This window comes from Gymnogyps californianus, chromosome 1, assembly GCF_018139145.2.
Source record: "Gymnogyps californianus isolate 813 chromosome 1, ASM1813914v2, whole genome shotgun sequence".
Lineage (NCBI taxonomy): Eukaryota > Metazoa > Chordata > Aves > Accipitriformes > Cathartidae > Gymnogyps > Gymnogyps californianus.
In genome coordinates, this window is record NC_059471.1 from 7,286,272 (window position 1) to 7,311,332 (window position 25,061).

Sequence of the window (25,061 nt, forward strand, 5' to 3'; positions counted from 1 at the left end):
CCTCTTCTATTTATTTTTTTTGTAAGATAAACAGCTGTACATCTGGTATGTTGTGTGTTAAGGGAGCACTCCAGTGAACTTGTTGCTGTGCTGCATTATTTTACTAGTACAATATTAGGCTCTTAAACAACCGTTGATTGTTTGCTGCTTGTATATTTTTTCTAGTGTGGGACTAATGAGAATGTAATAACATGTTAAGCATTTATAATGTTTGGGAATTTTGTTTCATGATACTTGTTGAAACTGTGCTGCAGCATGGACCCCTTTTATTTAAAAAGATATGTAAAAATGGTCAGTACTATCTTTCAGTATTTTTCTTCTCATAAAATTTAACTATGTTTAACCAGCTGTTTTCTGGAAGTCCTTGTAGGTAAGATTCTTCTGCCTTCTTTCTCCATGAGCAAAACTTAAATTTTTTTAGAATCTGCAGTAATAATAATTGGGGGACATCAAGGCAATTGCCCTTTGTTCTAAATATAGAAAGCATTTAGTTAGTAGATCTGCATTCCAGTTTTGTCTAAATTAACATACAAACCATTTTCAAAATGTGACTAATTCCTCTTTTAGAAACTCAGCATTGGATTGGGGGAAAAAACTTCAATGTAATGTTATAAAGTTACCTCATTAGTCTGGTAATGATGGCTTCCTCTTTTCCTTGCTGTCTTTGATGTAGTCAAAGAATTTATAAATGAGTTGCTTTATTATTTCTTTGATATGTCTTATGCTATGTAATACAGCCACCAATCCACTAAGTAATTATCCATTGCCTGAATTCCTCTGTAACTGGAAAAGATCTTCACCTAGAGAAAATGATTAGCAAAAATACATTATATTTATGGCTGGGGAGGGGAGAACGGGCTTTTTCTGCAGAGATTTGCTTTTTCTGCAAAATATTCCCAGTGGTTAAAAAGGTGCTGTGTGGTAATTTTGAAATTTAAACATCCAAGCCATTGGGAAGTTATCCAAATAATAGTGATTTATATATTTGACATGGTATGCGTAAGGGAAAATAGAAATGCAGATAGCTATACATGGGACTGTCAAACTTTCTTTGTCGTTAATCATATTTCAACAAAGAGGGCATCATATAAACTCTCTTGCTGTTTGCGTGTTGCTATGGGAGGAAAAAAAGTTGCAGACTGGATCTTCGTCAGTCCTGCGGGGCTCCCTCCAGAGGAACATTTGCTTTTAGGCTTCCTCCAAGATGACAGAGGCAGGATGAGAGGACACATTCCACTCCTGACAGAGTGGGGCTCACTCAGCAGCTTTAAACAGATTTAGTATGGGTTGTTTAAAGCATGTATGTGTACAGATTATTCCAATAACCTTGAAAAATTTAATAAAACAGTGCCAGAGTATTCACTAAGAAAATATATTCTTCTCTATAGAGTCTTGTAACATAGACTAAAAGAATGCTTTAAAAATTTTGGCTCTTTTTCTCTTTGTCTTAAGGTATTTGAAATATTTCTGTATAAATCTATTATACTACTACTTATTTGGCTCTATAGGACTTTCAAAATAATTAAGACAAATGAGTCTGTGCTATTCAAGCTTTGAAGCCATACCTCATAATTTTTAGAGAAGAGGTTTTTTTGAACGTTTCTTGAGCATGCTATTAGCATATTTGCAAGGGAATTTTATTTTTGCCAGAAGACAATAAGTATGCAAGAAAACATGTTGTAAAATGTTTACTTATTGTCTTATATCAAAAATAAAATTTCTTTCTTGGAGCTTCATTCCACAGTAAGGGCTCACTTTTAATTATTTAATTTACTATTTTTTTCCCATAAATCAATGGTGTACTCTAGCAAAGGCAGAAAATCCCATTCCTAGCAGGATGCTATTTCAATAAGTGTTATTGATGATTGGAAGCTGATCAACACTGACATCTTCAGTATAATACCTTGGTAACAGGAGAACACAGATATGAAAATAGGTCTATCAAAAAGTAAATTAAAAATAACATTTAACTGCATGGCTTGTTTTGTTTTTGTCTTTTTTTTTGTATAATGGTTGAATAATCAGATTCTTATGCAGTTTTATCTTACATATTTTTTCTGGAAGAATAATTAGCTTTTTCTCTGCATGCATGATTTGAATTAAACGTTGTTTTCTTAATGTGCTTTTGGAGGTAATAACATACAGCAATAATTTCTAATAGCCTATGTGTGCACAAAGAGTTTCTTGCAGTTAAAATCTGGATAGCGGGGATCAGAAGAGTATGGTTCCATAACAGATTTTTCTATTATGCTTAGCTTCTTTGGACAAGTACAAGTCAAGAATTTTTTAAGGAGTATTTCTAAGAAATAGAAATTTTGTATGAGCCTATTTGTTTTCTTCGGACCAGGAAGAAAATAGGGGGGAACATGACAGAAGAGGATTACAGCATGGACTCATGTGTGCACACACACATATGCACAACCTGACAGTGCAGTTCCTTAAAATGTCAGAACTTTGGGCCTGAATTGTGCAGAGAGAGGACTTGAACCTTGATCTCCCAAGTGACTATTTAGGGAAGCAATGTTTCCAAGGTGCAAAACAGAGAATGCAGAGGCAGGGAGTGCACACAAAGGCAAGAGAAAGGAGGATGATTGGGGCAGTCCTTTGCAGAAAGAGTTAAGAAGGCATTAATGTGACAGCGTTGTGCTCCTGTGTGTGTGTGCTCCATACCTGCATGAGGGTGTCTGGTTGTGGAGATGTGGGTGGGCTCCAAAGTGCTTGGCTCCCAGTGTCTCCAGAGCTCCCCATCTTTTCCTAAGCTGAAGTTCCCATCTCCCCATACCTTCCATCTCCTCATACCCCCCAGCTGCTCATCTCCCATACCTGAATATGGCAGTCCCTGCTCTGGGAGAGCTGGCATACAGATCACCCCAAAATGAGTGGGACATGCTTCTTCTTGATACTGTGAGCCCTGCAGAATTGCAGTCCAAGGACTAGGGGCTCTCAGGAGCCAGCACTTGCCCTGTGCTGGAGAGTCTATTTTGGGGCTTGATGAAGGCAAAGGGAAAGGGTAAAGGGTGCTAGTAAGTGGCAAAGCGTTGGGAGACCAAAGGGAAGAGGTGGACCTGTTCTCACTAGGACCTGTGGTAGCTCCTGGGCTGGTTTTCTTACCTCCCTAACCAGTACCTGCTGTTGGGTGCCAGCACTGCTGCTCCTGGCCTGCGTTTTCAGTCCTTGCTTCCCCTCCAGCCTGGCAATTCCTTCGAGGCTGTGGTCAGATGAGCCAGACCCTGTTGCTAGGGCACTGTCTCATTGACTCCCACACATAACTAAAGGACTTCCTGGTAGGTATTAGGCTTCTAAAATCCAGACACAAACTCTTACTGTTAAAATTTCATCTGGAGAGTAGAGAAGACATCTGGGAAGAACTGGATGAATGGCAGCCTTAGGTGTTCTAACCGTGATGATAACGGTTCTTTCAAGTTAAGTAGTGTGCGTCAGTATTTTTATTTGAGTCATATTTTTATGATATGTTGAAAAGCCTTATTTTAATTCAGAAATGGAACAAAATATTTTGAAAAACCTTAAAACTTTGGAAAATTGAACTCTTTTTTTCCAACTAGTCCTGGCTAAAACTTCTTATCTCTGTAAGTAAAATGGGATAATGCCTATTAATGGCTCTTAATGTTCTCATTTTGCTATGGAAAACTCAGGCATGTCGAAGTTCCTTGTACTTTATTATTTTTATTAGGCTGGATCATAAACTCTTTCTGGCATATATTGCGTTTGTAATCTACAGATTCTATCTCAATCTGATTGTCTTGGCTTGATTGCTAGTATTACTCTTGCCCTCAAGTAGTGAGATATTTAGTGCACGGGAAATGCTGCCGCTAATATTGCCTGAAAACAACTGAACACCTTTCAAGGCAGCTCTGCTCTTACCTGTTTTATTAAAGTTATTAAAATGCTTTGAGTTTGTCACATGAAAGGAATATAGCTATGAGAGTAAACGTGATCATTTGAACATCAGAACTAGAATAACTTAAGGCAAAGATTTATGTCTTGAATTTTTCTCATTAAACCACAATCAAGCAGAAATCAAGAGATGTTAACTGCATGTGGTTATGCTATAAAAATAAGTACTCTAAATGATTGGAAGAGGTACAAAAAAGTAACTGAGCAATTAATCATGTTGATCTGACAGGGTGAGCTAAAGCAGTGTGAAAAAGCTTCTGATAATGCTTCACTATATTGATAGAATTGGGGTTTCAAGGCTGTTGTGGTTTAACCCCAGCCAGCAACTAAGCACCACGCAGCCGCTTCCCCCTTCCCCCTCCCAGTGGGGTGAGGAGGAGGAAAAAAAAAAGTAAAACTCGTGGGTTGAGATAAGAACAGTTTAATAACTAAAGTAAAATAAAATACACTACTACTACTAGTAATAATAATAATATAATAATAATTGTAATGAAAAGGAATATAACAAAACAATAAATAACACCCAAGAAAAGACAAGTAATGCACAATGCAATTGCTCACCACCTGCTGACCGATGCCCCAGCAGCAATCTGCACCTCCCGGCCAACTCCTCCCCTGTTTATATACTGGGCATGACGTTCCATGGTATGGAATATCCCTCTGGCTAGTTCGGGTCAGCTGCCCCGGCTCTGCTCCCTCCCAGCTCCTTGCACACCTGCTTGCTGGCAGAGCATGGGAAACTGAAAAGGCCTTGGCTTAAGATAAGCGCTACTTAGCAACAACTAAAACATCAGCGTGTTATCAACATCATTCTCACACTAAATCCAAACCACAGCACTGTACCAGCTACTAAGAAGAGAGTTAACTCTGTCCCAGCCAAAACCAGGACAATGGTTGAATGCCAAAAGTGAGGAAAGACTTGCCAAAGTCACCCTATCATTTAATTTCAATGGGGAAGTTGAATACTGCTTTTTCTGCTTGTTCAGAAGTAGAACATGTTTCAAACATGAGACCCAAATTTTAAACACTGTCAGAATTAGTCATGTTGTTGAGTTTTTACATCTGAAGGTGACAATCACTTTAAAAGGAGGTTTCTCCCCGTGCGTTATTTTTGGGACCAGAACAACAGGACCCATGTAAAGTGTTTAAACGAGTTGACTTTCACCATCATTTTACAGAATAATATTGTTAGAATTCTCTTTCTAGCTTTTAGATATCAAAGTGCTCTTACGATGTTATCAGCTCTAAGAATTTATGTCCTGTATTTGAAAATATGTAAGTTTTACCCCAGAAGGTTTAGTTTATCATCCCAGTTTAACTCATGTGTTAATTTTTATAATTCAAGACAGAAGCAATTTAACTTTTAAAAATAGGTGTATATATAATGATACAATAACATGCGGTTTCTGGACTATCAATTGTAAATAAAAATACAGATTACCCATAAGTGACATTCACAAACTGAACAGTATCAATTTAAGTGACTAGTTTTAAATGTAATGTAGTGCAGACTAGATAAGTAGAACATAGTCCAGCAGATGCTTTTTCATTCTATGTGCTTGGGTTTAGAGTCGTTCTGGGTAAATCGTGTATCCTTGGTACACTGGCAGCCTACAATGAAATATTTGCAAAAAGACAGGAAAAATTGCCTGAAGAGGTTAACAATACTAGGATGACTAACAAAAAATTGTCTGTAAATGCAGGCATATTTAATCATTTTTCTGACGGTGTCCTGGCAATAGCGACAATTAACTCTTCATGTCAAGATGACACTTGATAGCCAGATCATTCTCATATCTGCATTTTAATGTAGCTAATTGCAGAGTAGGCTGTTCTAGGCTATGTATTCGTTTCATTTTTATTTTGTTTACAAGTAGCTGCCCAGCAATCTAATTTGAAAGAGATAAGAAGTTCACTTGAAACAGTAATTACTCACAACATAGAATAGAAACTATGTGATTAAGAAATCATAAAAGATAATACCAGATAAACACATTTTTCCTTACTTTATTTTTAGATATATATATTTAATTCCAAACCAGATAAACTCTCTCTTTACTTCAATGTTTGCATGTATACCTTAGATTTCTTAACAAGTGCTCTCTTTCAAAACAGAACTTACCAAATTATTTCCAGTCCACTGGGGCTGTGATGAAGTGATAAAACTTGCAGGTCTAGTTATTGCCTTGGCTAAAGGTGAAATGACTGCTTCGATAAGAGACATCTCATGTAGCTGCCACACGCTGTAAGGGCGAGTGGATAGTTTTATTTGTATTTGGGCAAAGGAGGGCCCACGTTGACCAGATTCAATGGGATGACAAAAGTGCATCACTTGTTTGTAGAACTACCTGTTTGAACAGATACCAGAGCTATCTCAGACCCCTGGAGGAATCTTTTCAAATGGACTTTGTAAGTGCTCTATTTTACAGTTTTATGAAGAGATTTTATCTTTTCACACATAACTGTGTGGAGAAAAATATGCAAGTGTTCCTGTAGCCAGAGCTCGTTGTGCCTTTTGCCTTAGCACAGCTGGAATTCTAAGACATTTTCTTATATTGTGATTTAATCCAGAAACATACAGCTACTCAACTTTTTTTTTTCCCCTCTCCTTTTTTTATTTGCAATTGGTTATAATCCCATATGCACCATGATTAATATATAACAGTAGGGATAAGCTGCTTAAGTAGAGATTTATTATGCTTATAACTCACTTCCACCTCACAATCACCATAATAATAATAATAAATAAATTCAACTAATCTTGAAAAAATGCAGGAGTGATGTTTTAAAATAAGATACTGATCAACAGTAAACTACTGAAGTTAATCCTTTGCAATCCTTTATTTCAAAGTAATCTTTTTCTTTTTTTCATGTGTGAGGGATTTTGCTCTTGTTTTGCTCACCCATTCCATCTGCACAGGCCCAGCACCTACCTGTAACAATTAATGAGCAATAAGGGGTACTCCTATTTAAATTAGCTTTTGTTCATTAAAGAAATATCTGTTAATCAGCTATAGGCAAGCTCTTTGTAAAGAACAGAATATCTTCTCTCTTTCCCTCCAATTTAATCTAAGAGGACTCCAAATTAATCTTAGCTGGCTGCCATACATTGATGATGCCTCTTCTCTTTCCCCCACACATTATCATTCTGGCATGCACAGTGCTGTATGTATTTGCCTGTCAGGTACAACAAGGTATGTAATTCATGATCCATAGGTGTCTACAGCATGTCACTTCAAACAGTTTTTCCTTTGCTGATTTAGCCAGTGTTGTGATCATCTTAGAAACAGGTTAAGTAACTTTTCCAGTTAAATTTCATCTTATTTGCTTAAAAACAAAACCAAGACGGACAGGAAGACATTCAGAAAACAACTGCCACACCGATGGTTGCGTTAATTGCTACTCTGTGTGCTCATGCTGTGACTCAAATGGAATCAGTTTGGACTTGCTTCTAATGAATAAGTGGGTTTATTATCATTGGCTATAAGCTACCTCTTTTTTTTAAAGAAAAAGTTTTTGTCAATTTCTTTTTCCGGTTTGCATTCAATAAATAATTTATCATTTCCCCCTTGTTTTGCTTTCTTTTTTTTAAAGAGAAAAAGTAGTATATCTACTGTATTTGTAAATTTAGTTGGATTTTCCACACTTGGTCTACAATGTATATCATGTTCTGTTAAATCCCAGTGTGTAGCGTTGTGAATATAATATTTAATCCATAAGGCGCTCATTGTTTTATTGGAATTGTTTTATTTCTTTGCATTTTTATGCAGTGTTCAAGTATATTACGAAAATGGCTCGTGTGATGTGGAAGTATGATTTTTTTTTTTTTGGCATTATTTGCCTCTCTGTCCTGCATATGCAATTCAAAACAGCGCATAATAAAATAGTTGTTTGATTTGCGTTCTGAACTGCATTTGGCATCACTCGCTATGTTTGCAAATAGAGATCAGTTTGAAACACTGACAAGAAGCAATCTGTCCTTTGGCATTAGAGTCCCTGGAGAAAACTGAGATGAGAATTCTCTCACTAATTCCTAAGGTAGATTATAAAATTATACTTTACACGTTTTTAATATACTATATGGGCCGTTACAGCTGGTATATATGTAACTTGCTCCCACCGGAAGGCACCCTGCCAAAGACGCGTGTGTGCAAACAGCTTTAGTAAAATTTAGAATTATTGTCATGTAATATGATTCTCAAGACAGTTTATTTTAAAGGAGGCACTTTTTTTTTTATGGTGCAAAAAAATTTCTCTGCCATACACGACTTAAAATGTTGATGCATGTCAGGGAAAGCTTGGTTACAGCTTTAATATATGTTAACAGCTTCAGATGAGCAACTTGAAAGAATCAGGGGATTAGCTAGTACGTGCAGTATGAGAGTTTTTAGCACCAGGAAGGAGGCCCAGATGTCATGTGAAGCATTCACAAACTGTTCTGAAGACTGAAGCTTTCTTTTTCACAACAGCTTACATATAACTCAGAAAACAGCAAAACAAGCTTCCCCACGTTCCCCACCCCCCCATATTGCAAGCCTGTTCAGAAATGACAGCCTTTAGGTACAGAGAAAGTATGTGAAGCTACGTAGCTTGCACAACTCTTAGCTCTTCTGAGACAACCGGTGATGATACCAGCACTATGCTGAGTGACTCATTATGTTCAGCTATCCTATTAGTTAATCAATTAATTAATCTTAGCCAGTATTAACTAGTCTGAGGCTATCACATGCCTTTTGAGAAGCTCAGCAGTGCAATAACTTTGTCATTATTAAACTGGAATTGGATTTGAACAGCAAACTTCGCATGAAAACTTTGTATTTCAGTCCTAGACAAAGATTTTTCTCAATTTACTTCAGTCTGTCTTCCATTAAGTTCTTCTTCCATATTCCATGCAGTGATGTTTAAACTGAGCATGGATTGATTAATACCAGTGATATCACTCATCTTACTTTTTAAAAGTCTACCTTACAAGCTACCTTGAGAAGCAAGAACATATCATTAGGATAACATATTATATGCTGAAGTGTAATAAGACGCCTGCTACTAAGTGTATACTTCTTTGTTCTGTTTAGAGTCTTGAATAGCTATAGCATGCAATTTTATAAATCTATGAAATATTCTTTAGCCTTGAGACATAAGGAAGATGTAGAAAAATGTGTTTTACTCATTTTCTAAATATGATACTGTTTTCCAGTTAGCTGATGAGTTATGTATACATAGTTGTGGTTTTCTTAGCTGACAACTTTTCTAAAGATTTTAGGTGAATTTTTTTTGACAAGACTGTCATGTACTTTCATAAGGTAGCAAAAGGTCAGGATATTCTATATTATTAATAAAAACAGCTTGACAGTTAAGAAGTATCAATTTGCTGTTTTGAAATAGATGTTCAAGATTAAGTGAAAGCGATCCTGTTGCTACTCTTTGTTTTCAGGACTATGCTTATAGCCTGATCATTGTTTTGTTTGGTGTAATATTCTATTGAAGAGCCTTCATCTTGAAATAGGACACACTGTTATTGTTCTTAACTTCCTCCAGCCTATCTTGCTTTGCTCTCTCCATTCTTCACATTCATTTTTGTTCATAGAGGTAAAAAAAGTCCCTGCCTTCCTCTTCTGAAAGTCATGTTATTTGAGTCAGTGAGACAATAGGAAGGAATAGTTTAAAAAAAAAAAAAAAAAAAAAGGAGAACTCCTCATTGTCCATCTTGCTATACATTTAACAACTTCTGAAACATTCAGATACATTTATTGACCTAAGAAATTCTGTTTTGAAAGCTCACCTTAAATAGATATGCTGCATATCATCATTTGCTGTTCAGGTTCAACACTGGGAAGGATATATCCATGTTGAGATGGCTTTACAAAAGGTCTGTGTGCAATTTCCTAAACTGCTTATGAGCCAAAATTTTTAATATAAATCTGGATGTATAAATGCAAATGCATTTAAATAATTGTATCTGGGAGGGTTTGAAAACTGAATCTGAAACAAAGAATTACGTAGGTGTGCACAAGAAAGTTAAAATACCATTACTCAAATTAGAGATGGTACTGTTAGCAAGGAAGGCATTGAATCAAGACTATTACATTGCAAATGCAAAAAATAACCTGCTGTAAAGAATATAATGCTGTTTTCCTCCAAATTCTATTTATTTTAACTGGCAGATGAAGTGCATTGTGTTTTCAATTAATTTAAAATGCCATTTTAAAATTATTTGTGTTGAAAGTACTGCGGGGAACAGACCTATCAGTAAATAGCAAACTGGATAGCCAAGTACACGATTCTTCACTTAACTGGTAAGGGCAAACCCCACAAAAGGGAGTATATTTCCTACCACTTGTTTTAGAAATTTACCATTATTGCCCACAATACAGTTAAGACTTTTATCATTTAAAAGATTGTTTAATTTCAACAGAGCACCTTCAGCTTTGCTACCATTTGTAATTAAATATTTAGTTGTGTAGTAAATTAAGCATGTCGTGATCTCTGCAAAGTGGTTCTCCGTTTACTGCTGCATAAATGTTTTACAAGCTGATGTATTGTTTCTAGTAAATTAGTAATGAAGATTTAGATTTTAACTGATTAATAATCTAATTTAGTATTTAGGAGGAATCTAATTTAGGACTGGAAACAAAATTGACGTAAACATCTTTGGCAGTGATCCCAATTCTCTGACAAAGTCACCAAGTGATAAGGAAAAAACAAATCAGGGAAATTAAGAGGTTGGAACTTCTAGGAGAAGAAGCATTTCCCTGTGAAAACTGAAAATGCTTTCTAAACTGCAGCGTACTTGCACTTGACTTCTCCTGTCATATCGCGAATCCTCAGTACAAATTTTATACAGCGAATTGCCAGGAATTTGTAAGGTAAAGAAATACGAATTTGGCATAAGCAAAGAACTACCTAAACTACATGGCTTAAAGCAAGTTTATGGTGGTATTGTAGGAATATTGTCATACTCCCTAGAATATCACTTCTGTTTCTGTTGCCCATAGAACAACAACAAGTACGCTGGAAAATGTTTAAAAGTAGAATGGTCTAAATAAGTCATTGTGAAGTGGGATAGAAAAAGCTCAACACAGCAAAATTAGTGCTGTGAATAGCTGTGCTGTCGCAATTAGATATTGTGAAAATATGGGAATGAGCAGGCTATTGAAAACTGCGTATTCTAAAAAGTGGTGAAGTGGCTGGGGCTGCTCAAGTTTAATGTCAAAGTAAGGTACAGTGTGCAGAGGAAGGAAAATTAACTATCTGAAACAACTAATAAGGAGAGATGCCTCACATCCTTCTACAACCTGAGGGCCTGCAGGTTGGGCTTGTGCAGTTATAGGATCTGTGAGCCTCTTGTTTGATGCCTTCTCTAATGCTGTTTGGGGTGAACAGCTCTGGTTTTGCTATATGCGGCAGTATCTTCAACAGTTAAAGCTCTGGCTTGAGGTAGTAACTGTAATTAAAGTCAACACTTCATAGCTTCATCTGGTTGCCTCCTGATGTTGAGATGAAATTCTTCACCAAGAACAATTACCAGTAACTGTGCAGATTTTACTTCTTGTATCTACCATTTTTAATGTCATACTTTTCCACGACATTTTCTGTCAGTAGTCCTCTTGTGTCAGTAGTCCTTTTCTGCTTTTGGGAAGTAGAAGTTTAATCCAAGAACTGACATACTTAGGTTTAATTTTGGGTTTGTGTGTATGTGAAACGTTATGGTTTGTGTTTTAGAGGATTCCCCTGGGTTCATCCAATAGTCCTTTTTGGCCATTCTTCTATTACGATCTAATTTAAAGTAAAAATTTGGCTCTATCACAAATTTTCTGGTAAGAATGACTTGAGTAGAAATACCATGGTTTATCAAGGATCAGAACCTGTCCTACTGTGTTTCTCTGTACAAATAGGTCATATATGTTGAGTGGAGAGATTATTTTAATTGACATAATTAACTTTTCTTGTGATTATCTTAGGCTTGAAAATACATTTTGCTCTTTCCCAATTACAGCTTTTTCTCTGATAGAGCTAAACATGCTGTGTGTAATAATGAAGGTGGTTTTGGAAGGACTTAATGTATATAATTGGAAACTAAGATGAGGTAGTCTTCTATCAGCAGGAGGGTAGGAGAGCTGGGCTGTATAATTGAAGTACAGTGTAATGGGATTACCTACAATTTTTAAGCATTGCTTTCATTAAGGAAAATAATAAGCATATTTATTAAATATAGTCTCTGCTTGGGACAATATTTGTTATTATGAAAAAGCTTTTGTAATTAAGCTTGCATATAAAAATGTATTGAACATACTACATCAGTTTCTGGAAAATGCTTTTGTGCATAAAATTTTACTAAAATAGAAAGAGCTTTCACAGCAGAGGCAGTTAGCCAGCTATTAGTATAGCTCACATCTAGCATTCACTGTAAATTTTTCTATGTGCTTTCAATTTAGTCAAGGTCAAATCAAAAGAAAAGTCATAGTCAAATACACTTAAACATTTATCTTTATGAAAGCTTTTAATGATTCTACTGTTTTTCATGGTTATACTTAGTGGAAATAAAGGCTAGATTTTTTTCTAAAGAGTATTTTCTTGCTGAAGCTACAGAAGTATGATGTTTTAGGAATTACGGGATGGGTGTCTATGACCCAAATTTTGCAGGCAGCCACAAAATTCTAGTCTTTCTTGTCCTTAAATATGCATCTGTGAAAATCTCCATAATAGTAGAAAGTATTTTCAAACTGTTTAAAGCATTTTAAATGTGATAGCTATGTCGGTGCTTGGGATATAATATGATGGTCCCTCTGGATGCTCTTTTATTTCTTTTCATTATCACTTTCGAGGATTTCTTTTCAGAAAAGCACTAAATCAAAATGTGTAGCTACTTTCCTTAATCAAAGCTTGTACTGAAAAGTACTGCCTTCAACAAGTGTTGCAAACCCTCCTAGATTACTTCCAGGGTTCTGCTATGGGGGTGCCTAGGACATGTTATTCATTGGGTCATAAGGTATATCTTTATCTAAAGGATATATATGGATTGGGATTTGCCTACACTGTGAGTATGCATCTTAGATTAAAAGTTTCTTCTGTCATACTGTATGTATATAAAAATGCTGTTTCTCTTAGTTTAAAGAGAAAAGGCTGACAAGGGTACGTTAGTGTACACTAAGGCTAAATGGATAATAAAATGCTAAAACTGAGAGAGAAGGAGAAAAAAGTTAGTTCAGAAAGCTCTGAGATACTGCTGTTGTAATTTCATTCTTTTTACTTTGAATAAGGTGAATGTATGCAGGAAAGGACAAAAATAGAAATCACAGAATAACAGTATGGATGAGGTTGGAAGGGACCCCTGGAGATCATCTAGTCCAACCCTGTGCTCAAAGCAGGTTGCTGAGAACTGTGTCCAGTCAGGTTTTTAATATCTCCAAGGATGGAAACTCCACAGCCTCTCTGGGCAACCTGTGCCAGTGTTTGACCACTCTCACAGTAAAAAAGCTTTCTTATGTTTAAGGGGAATTTCCTGTATTTCAGTTTGTGCCTTGTCCTGTCAGTGAGAACTACTGAGAAGACTCTGGTTTTCCTCCTCCGCTGAGGGTGTCTTCCTTGCTCCAGACCTTCCCATTGTTCTCAAGGATCTGGGATTCCTGAAGGCCAATCTTACCAGTTAAGAGTGAGGTGAAGAAGGCATTAAGTGCCTCAGCCATTACCATGTCCTGTATCACCAGGTCCCCTGCCCCATTCAGCAGTGGGCCCACATTTTCCCTTGTCTACCTTTTGCTGCTGAAGTACCCGTAGAAACCTTTCTTGTTGCCTTTGATGTCCCTTGCCAGATTTAGCTTCAAATGTCCTTTGGCTTTCCTAACCCCATCCCTGTATACTCAGACCGTGTCTGAGTCCTCCCAGGTCCCCTGTCCCTGCTTTCACCTCTTCTATGCTTCTTTTTTGTATCTGAGTTTTGTTGAGAGCTCCTTCTTCATCCATGCAGGCCTCCTGCTACTCTTGCTTAACCTGGCATCAGGATAGATCATTCTTGTGCTTGGGGGAGATGATCTTTGAAAAATAACCAGCTCTCCTGGACCCTTGTTCTATCCAGGACTGTATCCCATGGAATTCTTCCAAGCAGATCCCAAGAAAAAATAGTCATAGGTTTGGCTTATGCATGGTGCTCATTTTCAAGTATTTGATTGCTAGAGAAAATTCAGGTCCGGTCTCCAGAATCATTTACCACACCGAGAACTGACAGAATGATGCCAACTCATATAAATCTGTACAAATTGTTCTTGAGGGAATGTATAAAAATGGAAAATCTAATCTTGCATACTAGGTAAAAATGTCAACCTTTAATCACAGCTCTACCTGGCTTCTTCTCAGATGCAGATTTTTTTTTTTTCCTCATTATTGCTAAGGATGATTATATCTCATACAAGGGAAAATCTTCTGGAAGCAGGAGGTGAAGAATTCCAAGAAAAAAGCTCATGTCATTTGTATGTATAAAAGAAGTTGTAGAACTTCAAGAAAGAGGGAAATATATGATCTGGAATACAAGGCTAAATACTAACTCAGTTTTAACTGTCCTAGCTGCTTTTGCCTCAGAATTGTCTCTTTGCCAAGACCTCTCACAAAGAGCCTTGCCTTTATGTCAGTATGTTTGCGACTTCAGAGCAATCTGCAAAAACTGGCAACATTGTATTCCTCTCCCTTTTCCCAGGGGGAGGGCTGTCTAGTATTTTCCATTCCAGCTTTCAGCAAGTTCTCCACTATCTTGTGCTTGCTAGCGATATTCCCGTGCATCTCTTAAAAGTTTCTTTTACTCCCCTGACACCTTCCTTCCTTTCATTATCCTCACAGAAATTTGGCCAGTTAGACCACGTAGTAAAAGTTTCCTGTTTTTTCTTTTAACTACGGCATGCTGAAGTAACTTCAGACTGTGATACTGACAACAGAGTGAAGGAGCTTTTTCCTCTGTTGAAGAGTGTGGGGATGCTCAAGCCCATAATTTAATGAAGAAAAATGCTATCTTGATTATGGCAAAATCAATGAATTGTCAATTTTTTTTTTTTTTTTTTTTTTGAGACAGGTTAAAGGCAAGAAAATACAGTGGTGTTGAAAAGAAAATACAGAATTGATTCTGGGTTGCAACAGAGCTAATGAGGGCAATAGTTCCATAGTTATTTATCTTTTCTGCTCTAGTCATGATGTTGAAGGCCCAACAATTTTTCATTAGATTAAGCATCTCAGAAGACAGACCATGAAGATGCCTTGCAGATGCCCGGCTGTAGTTTGTTCACCCAGTTCATCCCTCCTTCCTTCCATTCCTGCTAATGAAACTCTCCATTCTGACAGTTCATTGGCCCCAATTAAAACACCTACCCCCCCCCCCCCCAAAAAAAAAAAACAACACAGAGTTGATAATCTTTTTCAATTGATTAATCAATATTTCAATTTTTGGGGTCAGATTCTGACTTTACCAGGAACTTTAGAGACCACTTATTACAGTTGTTTTACTTGTTTCCAAGTTGAAGACATTATTTCATGCAACAGGCTGAATTGGGTGACTTTTGGCTTTGTAGTGTAGGCACCAGTTTCCAACAGGCTGCTGAGTCTGAAGAGTTTGAATGGGTGATGTGAAGGAAGGTGAGATGTTATCAGTAATCAAGGTGAGTAAATCCACTCACTGACAAAATTTTTTTTTTTCTAAAAATCTCATGTATTAAAGATGATGAAAAGCTGAAATTGAATGAGAAGCTGACAAGAGAGGGAAGAAGAGAACGCAGAATCAAAGTCATTTGATTGCTTCTTTGAATGTGGAGTTTGGTTTTTAAATTTTCCTTCTTCAGTATGAGAGGGCATTATGTTCAGGGATGTAAAGTATGGCTGCCAATTGGCCAGATAGTCTCCCCTGTTTTGGAAGAAGTGTGTTTAGAGAGTGCAAAGTGGGTTGCATGGTGAAATGCTTTGTTTACAGATGATATTTCTGGCTTCTGTGAGAGCTGAATTAAAATGAGTAAAGTAAAAGACAGGAGTTAGAAACAGGAATACTGAGTTCAGCTTTGGAAACATGCCAGCTAAATGCAATTAAATAGATTAGGACCTAAGAAGAAGACACAAAAAGTTCGCTATAGGTGCCAACTGAAAGAACAGGAAAGGGCAAAATATAACCAAGGGAGATTATACAGAAAAGAGGGAGAAAGAGCAAGAACGTTGGAGCATGAACAACCACAGAAATAGCAAAGGCAGACAGTCACTAAGGGAAACTGGAAATCTGTAAGGTAGAATAGAAATGAATGAAAACATTTCTGAGAATAACGATACTATGTAAATGCCCTTATATTTATAATGTAGGAGGTTGTTAGTAACCTGAGCAAAAGTAAGAGCAGTAAAATGAAGGGGTCGGAACTCTCAACCTGGGAAGAGACCCATCGGACATGTCAGAGAGGAAAGTGAGATGCTGACAATGCACAGCAGGATGCTGGTTTTTGGACCCGCCACATGCAATTTCAAATAAAGAACTTGTCAATTCTTGTCTTAAAATGTTTTCTTCATTTTTTCAGATTATGACACTAGTTATATCTTTTTCATTACTCATTAATATTTGTTTTCCCAAATATTTAAAATATGTCTAAAGAAAAACTTGTAGTCCTGAGGAGAAAAATATATACTTTATGTAAATTATAAGTAATGATAAGTAATTTTCATGAGTTATGGATGACAAAATTACATGATTAAATAGTACTTCATCATATATGACAGAATCAGAATCCCCAGTGAGTGAAAGATCATTTTCAATAGTTGTATGACTTTCTTGATTGTTCCCCTTTCCCTTTGATTTTCTGAGTAGATTTAAGTGCTTTGGACTAGTTTTGCTCATCATTTAATGGAACAAATGTGGTAGAGAGGCTAAGTGATCTTGTTATGAATTCAGAATATGAGCCTTGAGCTGAGCCTGTGCCAAAAGTTGCACCCAGTTTGCTGAAATGTTGATGGGTAACTATTCATTTAGGCTGGGCTATTAAAGGACAAAATAGACCATTGCAAAGATATACCCATGAGTACTGCTGGCAATAGATGCTGGCCTTCCTCAGTCACATGAGGTTGCTAGCTTGGGGGAAGATCTTTGATAGTTAGTTATTTTACAGCTTATTTGTCACTAGAGACTGTGATTAAAAAAGCAGCTATACTTTCAACATGACCATTTACCAGATTAGCAAAGTGCTTGGTAAGCAAAGTTATAATGACAGTAAATTGCCATGTGTTTCAACTAGTTCCATATTCTGATTTGCAAGTATCTTCAGCAATTTCCATTAGAAAATATCTCCTGGTAATAGTTTTGATTAATTTTTTAATTGATTTTTTCTTTAATATTTCAAAAATAATTTATCCAGGCTACTGTTCTGTTGTTGGAAGCATCATCAAGTGACACTGTGCTGTAGTTGCTGTGAGAATCTCTCTGCAATTCACAAAACATGTGTTTCATTTTGTCTTGGAACAAACCCACATTTTTGAAAGAATGTATTTTGACAGATGGGATTGCTCTGCAGCCAGCTGTATTGAGTAGCAGGATGCCATGCAAGTAAGTAGCTGAACAGTGCACACTTATGCAGGTCTGCAAGTGGAGTCAGTCGATGAGGACAAATCGGTCTGACCAAATCGGGTACGCTGCCAGCTTGAGACTCCCAGGCTCCAACAGTACCTGGCTGCTGACAAGACTTCCTCTTCTGTGCACAACATAAGAAGTAAGAAGTTATTTCTGAAGGAAAACTTTGACAGCTAGGTAATATTTAGGCCTGTCCATATCCTAAAAAATGAAGTCTGGGGAACTTCATTACACTGTAGTTGTTTTCCAGCACTGATAAACCACATTTCTGAAATGTTATCCAGAACTTACAGGATGTTGACTGGCTGTTGATATTTTCTTACAGAATAATTTAGCACCATTCAAGAATAGAATAGAATAGAATAGAATATTTCAGTTGGAAGGGACCTACAATGATCATCTAGTCCAAGTGCCTGACCAATTCAGGGCTGACCAAAAGTTAAAGCATGTTGTTAAGGGCATTGTCCAAATGCCTCTTAAAGAAACAGACAGGCTTGGGGCATCGACCACCTCTCTAGGAAGCCTGTTCCAGTGTTTGACCACACCCTCAGTAAAGACATGCTTCCTAATGTCCAGTCTAAACCTCCCCTGGCACAGCTTTCAACGATTCCCACGTGTCCTGTCACTGGATACCAGGGAGAAGAGATCAGCAATAATAGTTTGATCATCCCACCCAGTTACTCAGTTTGGATTTTATGGGACTGGGGCAATAACATTGTAAAATTCTTTTAATAACCTTAGCTGGTAGCTTCAAAACTGAGTAAAAATCTTGAGTGTCTGCTTTTTAGGGTATTATTCTGAAACACTGAGGTATTGACTTTTCAGAAAGACAGATCCTTTGACGTCTTTTACAAGATATTTTGCATTACAAAAAAAAAAAAAAAGCCAAAAGATTTAATCCCTGTTGGAGCAGGTCAGGCTCAGTCAAACTTAAGAGCTGTACTCTGATGTGAAAAGGAAGTAGAATGAGTGGTTGCAAGTTTTTTTGTTTGAGTTCTTGTATAATGACAATCTGAGAAAACACTGTTTGGAGAATATTTTTCTAGTAGTGCTTTGTGAACCTATGAAACTTTATGCATCTTTCTCTCTTTCTGATAGTTGTTATGTGTCTTCCACCACGGTGCATAGTAATTTTTCACTGAATTACCATAGAGATTTACTGAGGCTGTCCCAAGCTTCCTGTGCTTTTTGTCTTGCCAGTCTGCCTAGATTCTTTTTGTTGTTGTTCTTAAAACCATGTTTCATATTATACATAGCAGGTATTTTGATTTTGCAGATAATAGAAGGATCTTTATGCAGTCTTGAAATGCACTAAAAATATGGTAAAATGAATACTGCTGTCTTATTGTGATTAATCAAGATTCAATAAGGAAGACTTGACATCAAGCTGTTTTCTGTAATTGCTAATAAGAGGAACATTATCACCAGTATCAAATCATAAGTATATAGATTAATATTCTTACACAGTTAAGTTGTGAGCAAAACCTAAGTTTGTTTAATTGATACTACAATACTTCAAATACGTTAAAGATAGTTACCATTGGACAGCTCTCTAATGTGCAGGCATATTTTTCATAAACTATTGTACAGAGGTAAAAATAAATCCATGACATGGATCATTCATCACTCATCATTTTATTTGTACTGTCACCATTTAAACTTTCTCTTTGCAGAGCAGATAATAGGCAATCAGTCAGTAATTTAGGATGGCTTCTGTCCTGAATGATCAAAATTTCACATAAATGTTTAAGACTTTTTTCCTTTAAAAAAAAAAGAAACCTTGTGAAATATAAATTTTCCCATCTCTTAGATAACGAGAACTGAAATACGTGGGACTCAAAATAAATCTTAATAAAAAAATCCAACCCCTAAGTCATTTGATACAGTATTACTATTTACTAGGCAAATATTATAATGTGTGTTGTTAACAAGAAAACTCACATTTAAAAAGAATATATATAGAAAAATATTCAAATCACATTTAGGTTCTTTTTTCATTCAAGTTTCTCGTTAAATTCAATTTCCCTGTGAAGATCTCATTAAAAAAAAAAAAAAATCCACTTAGTATGAGCCTTACCATACTTACTAGATTGAACAAACAGACTTCAGTGAATTTAATCTGGGAAATAGTTGTCAACATGCAATACATATGTGCTCGTAGATATGCAATGACAAATCCCAACGTGTGCTAAAAGACTTAACCTGTTGTTTGCACAGAGTGAGAGAAAGGCACTAAGGATATTTGACAATATTAGTTGCACTAAATTATACATAGGCATCCCTATATAATCTGTATAATAAAAAATTTGCAAGATACACATTTCTTTGTGTGTGTGATTTCGGCACAGAACACAAGCAGCTCAAAATTTGTATTTGTAAATTTGACGTACACTGGAGAGGCAATTGGTGAATGAGGACATCTTTGTTTTGTTCCAACCTCCTCTCCAGGTTCTCCTCTTCCATTTCCTCTTTCACTTCTGAGTTGCCATCTAGGCTGCCAGCTCTTCACAGCTGGAAGTTGTCTTTTTGTGTGCACTTTTTGTACTGTGGATCCTCACGATCTGTTGGATGACTCTACACCTGCAGCTCTGAGTGATTACAGATGGAATATATATTAGGGTAAAAACACCTTCATGTCATAAATATAGTCATACTTTATTTAACTAGTTAGGTTTAATTATTCTATGGTCAAAGGAGAAAAATATTGCATGCGTGCACACTGCTTTGGTAAGATCTGCATAGTTTAATTTTTAGCCATGGACGGTAGCATATTCTTAGGTCTGGGTTCACCTCACTCAGCCTTAAGGTAGGAGCACAGTCTCATTGCCCCAGTCGGTGGAGAAGGTTACATTCAGGTGTGATTCCTATTTACATATGCTGAATCGCCCCCTGGAAACGCTTTATTCACCATATGGGGAGCCAAAGTTGACTAGGCTTCTAACGCAGGCAATTAAAATTAGCTGAAATCTGTCCAGGTCCTACTGTACACATCTACTCGTTCACCTCTTTTCTCTTCCTCCCTCACAAAGATGAGCCTGCTATAGGGAACACTGTGCTCCTCTGTAGCATTTGGCATATTACCTGCTGAGCAAGCTTCCACCTTTCATGAAGGTTTCCTTTCTGAAGCTTTCTATAAAATCACACAGTACTTTTAAGTGCCTGTATGACTAGTCCTAGCATACGTGTGGTATTAGATCTTTGTGGTGAATAATGGGAACAATCTTGCAAACTCTGGATTTCCTGGGGAACAAACCTTATGTCAGTAGTTTTCCCACTGCCTTTTCCTAAAATTAGGCAAGGAAAACCCAGCAACTGGTTGGCAGAAAGTTAAAATGCCAACCGAAAATGTGTTAACACTAGTAAAAAGTGCATATGGACGTCTTGAATATGATGCTGCATTTCCTATAGTATCCACAGTAGATGAATTCAGAAAAAATTATAATTTGAATTTCAGATTGAGTAAGGTCATAAACCTCAGCCACTGCATTCAGTGCTTCTTCAGCAGCTCGGAGATAAGAATCATAATTAGTAGTGAGCCAGGCATGTGTTTAATGCAAAATTTATTTGCATCTTAGACGATTATATATGACTGAACTATTGATTTTAATTGTATCTGTCAGAATTTAGCTGCTCATTCACACATGTGACATACCTTAATCATTTGTAGGCAGGCACATGCCTCTTTAAGACTCGTTTCCTGTGTAGATAATATACTGCAGTTCCCTGGAGACCTTATATGCATATCACTAAAGCTGGCACAAACAGCAGGCTTGCTAATACCAAAACAAGTGATTAATATTAATTCCTATACTCCACTTTTGTCAAAGGTTTTGGAATCAGCATTTTTTTTTTGTCCTGGGAGAACATAAAATAGGAATACAAATTCTAGGATGGCTATGTAGCAGTCTACTTTTATGTCAGAGGTTGCTATTTTTTAACTTACTTGTATAATAAAAATGGTACATCAACAGGGTTTCTTTCCCCCTCTTGTTTTACTCTCAACAGTTTTTCCCCATGTTTTTTCTTTAATTTAAGAATTTTTTAAAAAGTATATGGCATTACATAGTCATTACAGATAAGTTATAATAGCTGTTACAGTACTTTTTAAACAGTATATATTACAGGTAATCAACAAAAATAGGTTTCTGACCATACTTTTGTATAAAAACTAATCATGTGCCAAGACCCTCTCATTCCCCATCTCCTTTATTGTATCTTGTTTCCTTTTTCCTTATTGGGAAATGTCATCAGCATGTGACTGAGATGAAAAAAGGTGACGTACACTTGGTACTTGATAATAAAGGGTTTGTACTTCTGTAGAAGCTTTTCAAGAGCTAATTACAGCAAAGAAACTGATCTTTACTGAAAATAACACATTTAAGTGTTCCAGTGAAAAGTTAGGTTATACTACTAAATGACTGTCTGGAAGACTTCCTGAGAAGCGCAAATGCAGTATTAAAATAAGGATTTATTGTCATTATGATTTTAAAAATAAGTAAGTAAGTTATACTCTCTTTTCTCAAAAAGGCTAATATATAGTTTTCAGCTTGTCAATGGCTTATCTTATAAGCTCTGTATAAATGGCAGAATCAACAACAGTGGAAACACTAGAATTTGTTCCAGTGAGGAACTGTTTTTTCCTAAATATTTGTGACTGTTACTATCTAGTGTTTTTTTTTTTAAAGTAAATTTAGTGATTTGGAATTCCCTTTTCTTTTTATAAACTCCTGAAATATCTACTAAAACAGTTTTATATCCATTTACGATCATTTTTAGCTTTTGAGGTCTGGAAAAAACAGTGCTATACCCTTCAGACTTATCCTAGCTCTTCTGTATTTAAATGTGATTTTCCAGAAGATTTTCGCTAGTGGAATTTTTCAGATATATTTCTGTTTCTAGAAAATGGTATCTTTTAGCAATTAATTTAAAAGGAAAAAAAAAAGCATGTGAGGAATTGCATTTATCTTATGTGAATAAAGCCACTTCTGACTTTTGAGTTGAAAAATTTGGTCCTCAGTCCACATTATTCTACCAAGACATTCATTGGTGAGCTGAAACCTACTTCTTTTTAGGTGCTATTCTAGCAATGACTGACTTGCCTGATATATCTACTGATACTGCTTTTCTCATTAATCTTTGTTAAAAAGATCAAGTAGTATGTGTTCCATGATCATGGAGTACTTTTCATATAGATGACTTCCATAAGGTATCTGATACAAAGTACTTCAAAACACTATGTAAATTTGAATTAATTCATTTAAAACATGTATAAATTTTAAGAAATATCATGTGATCATTAATTAAAAGTAATGCTTTAATGCATACAGATTTTGAGTCAATATTGGATCCTGAATTCTTAAATGCTCAGTTGTACAGATAGCTGTACTATTATAAGGGAAAATCCTTAATTCTACTCCGTCTCGGTTGCGAATTAGTCCCACTGCAAGCCAGTTTCTTATCTCAAAATCTCTGTACTCATAATTGCTGACAAGATAGCTCAAAGTGCACACTGTTGACTTTAAGATCACAAAGGCTTTCCTGAGAATTAAGTGGGCATAGAGAATGGAGATTAAACTTTTAGCATAAGGCTGGACTTGTTAACAGTTAAAACAAACTTTTTATGCATGCTAATGGAATAAATACAGAAATTGAAAAGGGCGGATGAATGTGGAATTAGAAGAAACGTAATTGTCACTGGTTTTTTTCCCTAAAGTATAAACATACTAAATTATTCAGACTATAATAAGGGCAGGTAGCATATGAAATTATATCTCTAAATCCATCCATACTATAGTTGTGTGGAAGATATAAAAGCTGAAAGCAAAACCCATTAAAACACTATACTGAATACGTTGGAATATTTGTTAATCCATGGATTGTTTTAGTTTACATTCTTTTGTTCTTTTTCTTCCCACTGTTAGATAGAAAAAAAAGCATTGCAAAGGTTTTCATAAGGTACTTGCATTACAACATCTAGACAAACAGCTTAATTTTGCGTGGTTCAAAATAGATTTAGTCAACTGACAACCTCAATTTTCCGGATTATTCTTATATTTAGGGTAATGAATATGTGGTAAACTGTTCAGGTAATGAAATGTCAACTTGTTGACTGGGATATTCTGTAGTCTCTACTGGCCTGTTGCCAGACTTTTTTGTCCCAACCATGGAGCCTGAAGGGAAACTTTGACTACTACTGGAAATGTTGTGTCCTAATGACATAGCGCAGGACTGTGTATAGTATATAAGTCTGCTTCCTGGCCTGGCACAGAGGAAGGTCACTGCCACATTTTCAAACCCCTGTCTTATAAAATCTGTTTTGAGCACTGCATAGTTTCAAATTACCTATGAAGTTTCATTGTAATATAGCTGCATTTTAGCTTTTCCTTATTTTCACATTCCTTTCAGAATGTCATTCAGAAGAAAGGTGGTGGTTCTGAAATTTGTCGGTACAGTCCCTGGTTTCTAACTTAACTTGTCTTTTAAGTGCGATCCCACTTACAGATGGTAAATTGGTGGTCAGAGAATTTAATGATGGAATTGATGTCCTACAACTAGGCAACACAATTGGAAATAGTTGGTGAGGGGTTTTTTATTTTGTTCTTGTTATCGGAACAGAACTTACGGAAGAAAAAATATGCCTGACAGTTTATTACCATTATTAAAGGAATATGACTTTCTGATAGTTGGTGCACCACCTAAATGAGTACAACTCTGCCTTATGTCTGCTTAGTATATTTTCCTATTGATTCTTGATGGCACCTGGTCTCATAAGAACTCCCCAAATCATTACAATATCATTCTCTGAGCATGGCTACATATGTTCGGATTGGATATGTATTTACCATGGTGTCCAGCCCATGCTGCAAAACCAGGGAGAGTGATTCTTAAGTTGGTACAACATAATATTTCTGTGGTGCTGAAGGTTACCTTCCTGACCACACTTACCACTTGTTTGTCAGAGTCCTGTGATGTCTCCCTCCTTCTCCTCTGAGAGACCCAGAATATTTTTAAACATTGTATGTTTTGGCTGTCTGCTTCTGTTACTCTCATGGTTAAGATTTCTGAAAGCATTGTTTTTCAGAACTTCTTGTCAATATCTAAAATTGCACTGAATTTGTAAGCCAGGGGTTTAGATTGTGACTCTTGTCCAAATCACTTGGTGAAATATCAGAAAGAGGAGTCAGAAGTCTAATCTTAAATTACAAGATCATTTTTTAAATTATTTGTTCCATAAACGGATAACACAAGCTGTTGAGGCTCCTTGTTTTACCTGAGGAATGCTGTGCTTCTATTACAAGTGCCTTGAATGGGGAGCATAGGAGACAGTTGAAAAGTGTTCAACTTTAAAATACTCTCAGATGAGGCTTAAAATATAATGAATCACAGGAGTGGTTTTCAGGTGTTCTTATTCACCTTTAATTCATTCAGAAGTTTTTATATGCTGAGTTTTAATTAAAAAAGGGATACTTAAAGTAGCTTAGGATTCTTTTTTTAACAAATGGATTATTCTTCTCTAGTATGTGATAGAACATTATCTAATCTAGAACAGGTTATCTAATCTAGAACAGATCAT

At 36.3% G+C, this 25,061-nt stretch overlaps 1 protein-coding gene across 3 annotated transcripts in view; it reads left to right on the forward strand.

Moving 5' to 3' along the window:
- DLG2 (discs large MAGUK scaffold protein 2) overlaps window positions 1-25,061 on the forward strand; it is a 1,037,179-nt gene that overhangs the window by 514,692 nt on the left and 497,426 nt on the right. The gene's annotated exons all lie outside the window — the stretch shown is intronic.